Source organism: Lactuca serriola, chromosome 1 (assembly GCF_051521515.1).
Source record: "Lactuca serriola cultivar US96UC23 chromosome 1, Lser_US96UC23_V15, whole genome shotgun sequence".
Classification (NCBI taxonomy): Eukaryota; Viridiplantae; Streptophyta; class Magnoliopsida; order Asterales; family Asteraceae; genus Lactuca; species Lactuca serriola.
This window is the reverse complement of record NC_136408.1, coordinates 30,069,124-30,078,008: the sequence shown is the minus strand read 5'-3', so window position 1 is coordinate 30,078,008 and position 8,885 is coordinate 30,069,124. Positions and strand designations below refer to the sequence as shown.

The window sequence follows — 8,885 nt, the reverse complement described above, 5'->3', positions numbered from 1 at the left end:
TTATAGGTTAAATAGTGAAAACATAGATCCTTTAGGTTGCATGTGAACTTAATGGTTTTAAGTTTATTTGCTTTACCTAAATCCCATCACAATTAACATTCTAGACAACAAAGTATTAGGCCGACATTGGTGCCTTTGACCCATGGATCTAGTCAGCAGACCCACCTCCAAAAGAAAATAATTGAGCCACACCCTCGAGTTGAAGCTAACATGGCTCCCCACACTAATTAAATTCCAAAATAACCCTAGTCAATAATCGAGGTTTTTAACCCATAATAAATGGTCCAAAAATCCCAATATCCTAATTAGAGGCAAAAATGTCATTTTGCCCTTACCATTCAGATCAACCTAAAAAGCCCAACACCTAATGGTCCAAGGCCCAAAAGAATGGACCAAAAGCTAGAACCGGGTCGTACGCCCCGCATAACACCTTATACGCCTCGTGCACAACAACTGATGCAAGAGGGACATCGGGGTCGAGCTGTAGTACATGGAGCGTACAAGCTTTTACACCCGACATACACACCCAAGGTCAAAAATCTCATTAAGGTCTTAATGCCTTGAGACCTTACGTCCAAACTTCAAATCTGAGCTTATTAAAACCTCTAAGGCCATAAAGTTGCAATCTTTATGGCTTTTCATGGCTACAAAGAGCCCAACACTAAAAACCTAACTTATTGAATTATTTGCCACACTATAACTCTTGCATGGGGAAAAACGAAGATCCAAGCTTGCATTTTTATGACTTAAAATACCCTAAAATGACTGAAAGGAGAGCTTAAAGGCTTTAGAGTACCTCATACTCACAAATACCTAGGGTTTGGGACAAAAAGGGATAAAAATCTAAGTTTAATCAAGATCTAGAGAAACATGATTCAAGGTTGGAGCTTTATACCTTCAAATGGTACATAATGAAGAGAAAACTGATGTATCCAAGGACATGAAAGGAAAACCACTTCTTTGGTGATCTTCCTTCACAAACAAGAATACCTACAACTTAATCAAAAGCTCAAAAATGATCAAAATGGGTTAGGGTTTGCAAGGGGTTCAATATGAGGTATGGAGGATGATAAGAGGAAGGGTTTTAGGGCTATAAGGGTGTTTAGATATTATACAAACCATAAATATTAGGTTTTAGTCCAAGCTATGTACGACCTGCATACTAGTGTACGCCTAATGTGCTCGTGCGATACCAGGTACGCCCAGCGTACCCATGCTGCCCCCAAAATATGAAAATACCATAAAGGGCCACTTTGCAAATAATCATATACTAAGGGGAAAAGGGTAAATACCTTGAAGAATAAGATGTTACAAGTAAAATGACAACTTTTGGTCAAAATAGATGATTATTGCAAACTTGGTCTCGAATATGAAGTCATAGTATGGAACAGGGACCAAAAACATTACATCAACTCAAAAAGAGCTCAAATAAGGATCTAAATTGAAAGAGAAATCCTTTTTGGACGAAACTTGCAAAAAATAGCTATACCGATGGACTAAAAATGTAACTTACTCTGATTAAAATAGAGACCAAAAACGTTATAAAAACTCAAATAAGGACCAAAATTCCAAAAGAAATCTTTTTAGGACCAATATTGGAAGAGAATCTTTTTAGGACAGAAATTGCAAAATCCAAGTATATGTAATGACCAAACATGTAATATACTCTAGAATAGAATAGGGACCCAAAAAAGTTAAAAAAAAGTCAAATAAGGATCGAAATTGCAAGAATTGTTTTTGGACCAAAATTGCAAAGATCGGCTAGAATCGGGACCAAAAATGTAATTTACACCAAAAAAAAGAACAATTTGACTTTTTGAATCAATTAAAAGACTGTAAACTTGAAAATACCTTTGGTCATGTATATTCATTTCTTCATTATAGGATAAGTATCAGATTTGAGTTCAATAGATAATTTCTCTTTGCATCTAATATTCCATATAAAGTATTCCCATTTTTAGGTCAATCTTTGTGTTGAAATCACTTACTGTACCTGTATTGGAGAAAGAGAGAAAAATATTCGAAATCAAAGCTAGTTGAAACCAATTTATAAATCAAATCTACACAAATTGTAGAAGAAATCGATTAGTAAAAAGTTGAAGAATTGGAAAAGAAACAAATGTAACGAAGAGTACGATTATACTTGCAATTCCATCGGAACATCCTGATGTCTTCAATTTGTTGTTACAGCCGATAAAGGATGTGTAAATGGTGGTGGAAACTTGATACTCCATCACTTTCTTGTTGAATTCGAAGGCCTCATATATGGAAATCGATGGGCTCTACGAAGATGAAGCTAAAATCGATGGCATTGGTGGTATATTAAAGACGAAAACGGCTGATGAAGCATAAACCGATGACAATGCAAATTGGATGAAGGAGGCGGTGGAGAATGGGCGATGATGTTTCACAAATCGATTGTAACTATTCCTTGAATATACCATATGAGTCGATCTGAAAATGACAGTGAAAAAATAAAGGAGGCCAAAAAATATTTTGGATGAGTGGGGAAAGAAGATGAAGAAAGGGAATCGGTTGTCGGTGGAAGGTGAGATAAGGGTTTAAATCAGTGGTGTTGAAGAAGAGTATCAAGTGTTACATAACTGAACTAAAATCATTGGAGCTTAGAAGCGGTGAAATTATATAAGTAATAAGTCTTAAAAATCAAAAGTTTTTAATTGATGAAGGCCAAAACTACCAATATCATAAAGATTTGTGGCCAAACTCTTAACCATCAAAAGTTTTGCACTTTTAATATATAAGGGACCAAAACTGTTAATATGAAAAATTAATGTGGCCAAAGTTTAAAACACCAAAATATTACTATTTATTTTCTATTCCAAAATTTATATGTATCTATAATATATGTAAATTATAAACCTATACACAATAATTCAATATTGCGTTACTAATAATAGTAGTAGAGTAGTCTAAGTGATAAAATAATTAAAGTCATAATTTTACAAATTAAAATCTAAATCATAATTACTAGTTATAGGAATATTGTAGCAATATATCGTCATTTGTGTTTTATTTATTTTAATTTTTTATTTACTTTTTATTTTTTTTATCTCTGTGTATTGTCAATCCACTAGAAACTCTACTTGCCCCAATCGTACAAAGGCTAGTTTAGTAGTTTTCACCACGTGTCGTGAATTGAGCCATGGGGTTTCATTGAACACATTTTTGTTAATATCAATGCTTGTACTTGCTTTGTTATTATGTCCTACGTTGGAGGTCCTTTTTTTGATAAAGGAGAATAAGAACAAAAAAAAGCCTCTAAAGAATGAAAGGAATTACGCTAGGAAAACATATATTACTTTCTTCATAGAGATGAAATTGTTATCATAATTCTATAAGGGTTTTTGGGAAAACATGGACCCAATCCATATAATGATGAATATGGATGCATATGGTGAACATGGATGCATATAGCTGTAATATATACAAAACTTATCTATGAGCCTAAATATTCTCACCACCAATTAGGTGGGATGATATATATATATATATATATATATATATATATATATATATATATATATATATATATATATATATATATATATATATATATATATTATAGTCATATCTTGAATTTTAAGATATATAAATTATAAATTTTTTTATACAAATTAATTATGCATAAATAATTCATTAATACTTGCCAAAAGTTTGAAAACTTGAATTAAGGAAAGTAATTAAGAAATTCAATTTGGAGAAAAATAAAAATTTTAAAGTATTAAATTCATATTTATAAATTAATTTACATTTCTTAAACTAAACACCAATATTAATTAATTTACATCAATAGTATAAACATTAATATAAACATAAGGTATGAACGTAAATATTTTATTTAAAGCTGATAAGTTTTTATTACATAATAACCAATAATAATATCTATTTATTATTTCCCCTAAAAATTATTTGTCAAAGAAAGCGATTGATCACCGCCGCTTTGCGCAGGAGCACATCTAGTGTGTGTGTGTGTGTGTGTGTGTGTATCGGATGGATCATTTGAAAACTCATAGTTTTACGAGAACCCGAGAACTAAAAGTGGAACGTTAGATTAAAAAATGGGATGACCAAGATGCATTGTGGCATTTTTGTAAATAAGTGGAAAAATAAAGGGACGAGGGTACATTAATAAGATGATATTAGGGGTATTTTAGGGATCTAGAAAATGTAGCCATGGAATAAACTGATTAGGACCATTTTTCATGTCACAATAGCATTTCCGATTTCTGATTATGTACCTTCGGCGGACGGACAAGCTCTGTATATACCCTACACGACCAATGACGATTGATCTCCGCCTCATCTCCTACTCCAAGGTTTCAATTTTCCTCCTCTTGAAGATGATTTTCCTGTTGAAAATTAAATCCTAAAAACTATTCATCATCTACAAACACATTGTTGAATGTATGGATGAGTGTAGGATAACTGGACTGAAGGGGTTCCCTATCAACAAACACAAAGCCATCTCCCAAATCGTAGCTCGGATTCCACGTGAAATCCATCGGGGTTGTAGCTTCTTCTTCTTCGATCGATTTTCCTGGGTTTTGTTTATTGAATCGATTAGCCCCATTGGGTAGTCATCAAAACCACTAATTTTCGCGAGAGTGGAGATCTCCTTGTTCCGCTCACCACCTGTTCGTTGAAATGCTTCAGAGATATCGACAACAGATGTAAGCAACTCATGCTCATGGTGATAATTCTCGAGCGTGACAGGTTTCACTTCCTTCATCATCCAATCAATGGCTTTACTGGGTCGATCACACCCAAGCCTATCTTGAACGTCATAAAACTGTATCACTGTGTTGGCTAATAAATGAACACGCCGATCCCTCAGACCCTTTGATGTGCAGACTTTGCTATGGCGATCTTTTCTTCTGAGTGATCTAACGATTCGACCACCTCCTTCTACTTCAACTATCTCTCCAATTCCTTTGCTTTTCCTCATTCTCAAATCTCACAGGTAACTACCTAAAACAAAAACCATATTTGCATAATTCATTTATGTCACACACTCAGTGTGTGTATTTGTGTGTGATGTGGGTTTTAGATAAGGTAATACTACTATCAGTTTGATGATGAAACAATGCATGTACAGATGAATCACTTATATTCTTTTATACCAATTTCCTTATCTTTTTTAACACTAGAAACAAAATTTCAAGATTCACATGTATAAAAATTGTCCATTTTAATGTATTTTTTATATAAATTAGTCCATTTTGATGGCCTTAGAAGGATCCTTATTTTTTTATACCAATAGTAATCGATATATTTGAAACTTTGTGTAGACCAATATAACGCGATTTCTAAACAAAAATATTAATGCTAGAAAATATTGGTGCTTTATTTTTGAGTTTGAAAAATAATAGTTTACACTTCAAAGAACTTTTGTTATGAATTTTTCACATGGAAACTCTTATGTATATTAAATCAACTATGCTTTTATGGAACAACAGTTTCAAACCATCAATTGCTACTCCGTTTGTTGGAAGAATGCAAGTTTTCAACAAATTCAACATCTGTTATTGGCTCTTTAATTTTGAGTTTGAAAAAGAATAGGTCCTATTTTTCTAAATGGATCTCTATTATTTATGTGTTGGCAGTGATGAATTTAATGTGAATCATAAATATACTAATACATATTTGATTCGTATAAAATTATAGTGCACTCGTTAATCTGGTTCTCATAGTGGACATACATAAGTTTTTATTGGTATGATCTGGTTAGTTAGTTGTTATGATTGGATAATATGGTTCTGAATTCTGTGTGATATTGTGAAGAACGTAGATCTATTAAGTACTAACTCTTGTTAGATAATCTTTTGACCTTTTTCAGGTTGAGTGGTCTGGATGTCATTAGTCTTGGAAATGATGCAGAAGATGGACTTATTGCTGCTGATCCTAACCTGTCATATTTAGTTTTATGCGGTAAAGATTTTTGTGATGTAAATGGTATAAAAAAACAATCACAAGTGAATGACATATGAATTACATGTGATTCACATATGAATTACATGTGATTCACATGTAAATCACATATGACTTACATGTGATTCACATGTAATTCACATATAAATTACATGTAATTCACATGTAAATCACAAGTGAATCACATATGAATTACATGTGATTCACATATGAATTACATGTGATTCACATGTAATTCACATATAAATTACACATGATTCACATGTAAATCACACGTGAATCACATACGAATTAAAAGTAATTCACATATGATTCACATGTAAATCACAAGAGAATCACTTATGAATTACATGTGATTCCCATGTAAATCACAAGTGAATTACATATGAATTACATGTGATTCACATGTAAATAACATGCAATTCACATATGAATTACATGTGATTCACATGTAAATCACATATGATTTATTTGTGATTCACATGTAAATTACAAGTGAATCATATATGAATTACATGTGATTTATAAATGAGCCACATATGATTTATATGTAATTCACATATTAATCACATGTAAATCGCAAGTGAAATACATATCATTTACATGTAATTCACAAGTGAATAACATATGAATTATATGTGATTCACATGTAAATCACAAGTGAATCACATATGAGTTACGTCTATATGCACACATGCATTTTTATAAGTGTTCTTCGTTAATTACTTTTTAATTTTTTTCTTGTGAACTTCACATTTAAATCTTAAAAAATACAATCACATATGAATATCACATTATATAATCACATGTGAATCTTACATGATATAATATCATGTCAATCTTACATGATATATACATGTGCATTTTTATGAGTGTTTTTAGATTAATCATTTTCTTAAATTTTCTTGTAGATTTTGAAGAATTTGTGGAAAATATTGAAGAGGTGAAAAGTGATAAATTGAAGAAAATATGAAAATTTTGATTTGAAGAAATGATAACATTGTGAATCTTTGTAGTTTTGTTGTTATATTTTATTTTGTATCGAATAAAATACTTGTTGTATTATGCTTATAGATTGATTAATAAAAATGAGATTTTTTAAGATTTACTTACGAATCTTATAGTATAAGAAATATGCATATATGCATTTGAAAAAATATGCATATATGCACCTAAAACTTTGATTTTTTTGTTAAAAAATTAGAGGTTTTTTTTTTTTTTTTTTTTTTTTTAATTTACTAATTTTTAAAACTTTACTTTTAAAAAAATTGTAGTTTTCGTAAAAAAAAATTGTAGTTTTTTATATAAAAATTGCAGTGTTTTTCGAAAAAATTGTAGTTTTTTTTTTTGAAAAAAAAGTTGCTTTTTTAGAAAAAATTTTATTTTAAAATAAAATGTTGTTTTTCTGAAAAAAAATTGTAGTTTTTTTAAATATATATTTTTTCAATTTTTTTAAAAAATTCATTTTTTCTGAAGAAAATTAGAAAATCTCTTATTTTTTAAATCGAAATATAAAAAAAAATAATCGAAATTTGATTAATTTTGTTAATTTTTAGAACTTTTTATTTATATTTTCAATAATAAAAAAATTAAACATTAAATGAGATCGATAAAATGATGATCATGCCCTTAATGGGTTAATTTTGATCTTACGTTACACCTTTAGTTCTCAGGTCATCGGTAAACTATGAATTATCAACGGATCTCACCCATATATATATATATATATATATATATATATATATATATATATATATATATATATATATATAGGTTCAAATGTGGATTGACATCTATTATGCGGACATGTGGACACTACTATTATGTGAGAATAAAAAAGAAAATATGTTGTTTGATGATGTGAATACGTTCAATCTTATATAATTATTGTTATCATCACATATTCTTATTAATAAAATCATCTATAAGGTTATTATAGATTTTTTTTTTTATTTTTATTCTGTCAGAATGTTTATTGAGTCATATTCTGTAAGAATGAAAATCAGTGAAAAACGATGTGTGCGAACAAAAATGAATAAGAATTAGTGAGAATGCATGAAAATGACGATAGTTGTGTGAGGTTAAACGTATTCACATTATTGAACAATCTATTCTCTTATTAATTCTCATAGAATAGCACTGTCCATACGTCCACACAATAGTTGTACATCTACATTATAAACTAGCACTATATATATATATATATATATATATATATATATATATATATATATATATATAGAAATATTACCACAAAGTACATCAAGAAGTAAATAAATACAAAACGTAGGATAAACTATTTATTTACTCTAACATCCCCCTTAAGAGAAAAGGTGCAGGTCCAAGACGTAGCATAAAACGGAAATATTTAAATTGCCGTTGAGGAAGACTCTTTGTGAAGACGTTTTCCATCTGAAGCTTGGTAGAAACAAATTTAGTATATAACTTTCCTAGAGTTACAAATTCCTGAATAAAATGATAATCCAAGTCAATATGTTTTGCTCGTTTATGAGAAACAAGATTTTGAGTCAAGAAAGGAGCACTATGGATGTCACATAACAAAGTAGGCCGATTAGGAGGTAATGCATGAAGTTCTGTTATTAACTGTGTAATCCAAATGATCTCAGCAACAATGTTGGCCATAGCTCGATATTCAGATTCACAGCTGTAACGATAGATGGTGGGTTGCTTCTTGGTACTCCGAGAAACCAAGTTACCTCCAAGAAAAATTGAATACCCATAAGTAGACCGCGTGGTCTCAATACAGCGGGCCCAATCCGCGTCAAAATAACCAAGAATAGAGATATTAGGCAACTTCTGAAAAATAAGAGCAAAAGCAAGAGTACCTTTAACATACCAAAGAATACGCTTAACACACTAAAAATGTGTATCTATAGGTGCTTGAAGGAATTGACTAAATTGATTCACAACATAAG

General features: G+C 30.5%; 1 long non-coding RNA gene across 2 annotated transcripts; it reads left to right on the top strand.

The window, feature by feature from the left end:
• Positions 1-4,238: 4,238 nt before the first annotated feature.
• Positions 4,239-7,014, top strand: LOC145067894 (uncharacterized). Of its 2 annotated transcripts, none has more exons than XR_013688902.1 (3): positions 4,239-4,981; positions 5,836-5,949; positions 6,861-7,014. It is a non-coding gene; the product is annotated as an uncharacterized LOC145067894 (long non-coding RNA). The 2 variants fall into 2 exon arrangements; XR_013688901.1 differs by having other exon boundaries at positions 4,240-4,981; positions 5,858-5,949.
• The last annotated feature ends 1,871 nt before the right edge of the window (positions 7,015-8,885 follow it).